The sequence below is a fragment of the Chiloscyllium plagiosum genome, unplaced genomic scaffold (assembly GCF_037043375.1).
Source record: "Chiloscyllium plagiosum isolate Xiang-an unplaced genomic scaffold, Cpla_swu_hap1 HiC_scaffold_18, whole genome shotgun sequence".
Classification (NCBI taxonomy): domain Eukaryota; kingdom Metazoa; phylum Chordata; class Chondrichthyes; order Orectolobiformes; family Hemiscylliidae; genus Chiloscyllium; species Chiloscyllium plagiosum.
The window spans coordinates 97,334,357-97,336,484 of record NW_028270156.1 but is presented as its reverse complement, the minus strand read 5'-3'; positions in this window follow the sequence as shown (position 1 = coordinate 97,336,484).

Below are 2,128 nucleotides of genomic sequence, written 5' to 3'. Positions count from 1 at the left end.
GGTCGACCAGAAGACGGATATCGCGAAACAAAGTGAATACAGAAAACAATCAATGTTTTCTGGGAGTCAAAACGTTGTACTGGAAGAACGGAAACATATATTTGGAACTAAAGTCACATACCACTTCCACAGACTAAATGTTCTTGTACCGTTATCTTAATTTGACCTTCCTGTCCACAATTGCTGCAAACATTATCTTAACAACTCAGAACGTTGTGTTCTTTGATATTCCTTCCTTCATGTTTCTCTTGATTTTAAAACTAAAACCGAGCAATAGTAATGCACCCTATTTCACTTGCAAAGATCAGAAGAAGATCAATTTATAAGAGAACAGAAATAAAGCTGCGTCTGTCTTTCGAGAGTAAACACTGTTACCATTTCGACTCCAAAAAGTCTTCTTCAGAAGTCTGCACAATGAACTCGAAATAGTAGACCGAAAATGAAAAAAGAAGCCAAAATGCCGCGAATACACCACCCGCAAGTGCATCAAGTCCTACTCGAATATGCCGGATTACTACCATCAACATCAGTGGAGAACGGAACAAAGCTCATTCTGCAGTTGTCAACCTGTTATGACATAGTTTGTAAAGTCAGAAATATGATCAGGTAAAAAGCGGGATGAAAGCGGGATATAGGAAGTCTGAAAAAAGCAAGTGCGTGCTTTGCTTTGAAGAAGGTTGGCAGTGATGAAAATGGAAATTAACTACAGTAAGGGGGGCTTAATTAATACTTAGCATCGTTGCAACACACAGGGACGCAATTCTTTTTGCTAAGTTTCTGTTCTGCCATTTTATAATCACGACTGCTGTCGGGTTTGATTTCCATTCCAGGTTTGGGTGACAGCCTGAAGAAAGTTTGCACATTCGCCCAATTTCTGTGTGGTTGCTCTGGTTTGCTGCCACATTCTAAACATTTGCAGGTTATTTGGAATCGCCATTGAACGCACACGGTTACAGAGACAGTGATGTCTCTTTAATAGGAATGTCTGGATAGGACGTACTTCAGAGGATTTTTGTGAACTTAAATAGACAGAGTGGGGTTAGTCTGCTGTTTCCTGGGTGCGCTACATGGACAGAGAGGGGTCAGGGCCTTCTTCCCTGAGGGAGATACGTTGACAGGGTTGGGTTAGTTGCTCTTATCTGTGTCAGTCACGCAGATACAGTAGGGTCAGTCTGCCCTTCCCTGGGCGAATTTCTTTCACAGAGTGGTGACAGTCTGCTCTTCCCTGCCTGAGTGAAATAGAAAGAGCGGGGTCAGTGTTCTCTTCCCTCGATAATTTATGTTGACAGTCTGGCTTCCGTCTGCTCTTCCCTGGCGAGTTACATTGGTAGAGTGGGGTTAGTGTTCATTCATTGGGTGAGTGCCAGAGACAGAATGGGATCAGTTTGCTCATCCCTGAGGGAATTACATTTATAGAGTTGGGTCAGACTGCTCTTCAGGGAATGACTTATATTGACAGTGTGGGATCAGTCTGCTGACTTACACTGAGAGTGTGGGGTCAGTCTGCCCTTTCCTGGATGAGTAACACTGACTGAGTGGCGTCAGTTTGCTCTTCCCTCAGTGAGTTACATTGACAGAGTGGCGTCAGGAGTGGCGTCTTTGAGGAGTTGACAAAAGTAACTCGTCCCCTACATCTTTGGGATAATTAGGGATGGCCAGTGAATCTTATCTAATTGAAAGACAACTGTGTCCCAGAAATGCATTTCTAATATTTGCACGTACTAATTCGACACTGCAAGCGGTCGGGAATAATTTGAGGAGAGATGCAGGATAGAATAATTAAAGTCAAATGCACTGATGCCGAGGAGACATGACACAATATGTGAGTGTGGAGCTGATGGTGCAAGGCTCAGTGTCAGTGCTATTGGTGCAGCATTTATTTCTCACTGTTCGCAATGACTCACACACCACTGCTGTCAATTCACAACAATGAGCCTGTTCATCTTGGTTTGAAAATCCCTGCGTGTGTATTAACGTGGTTAATGGGACGCGAGAGGAGATGAGCACATCCTCTTTATTCTGTCGGTTTAAAATATGAAAATATCTGTTGGACGCCAATGCAAGAGAATACTATCTTTTTCTGTGCCTTTTCAGTGGGGCATGCTCAGCATTGAAATGTCTGTTTTTT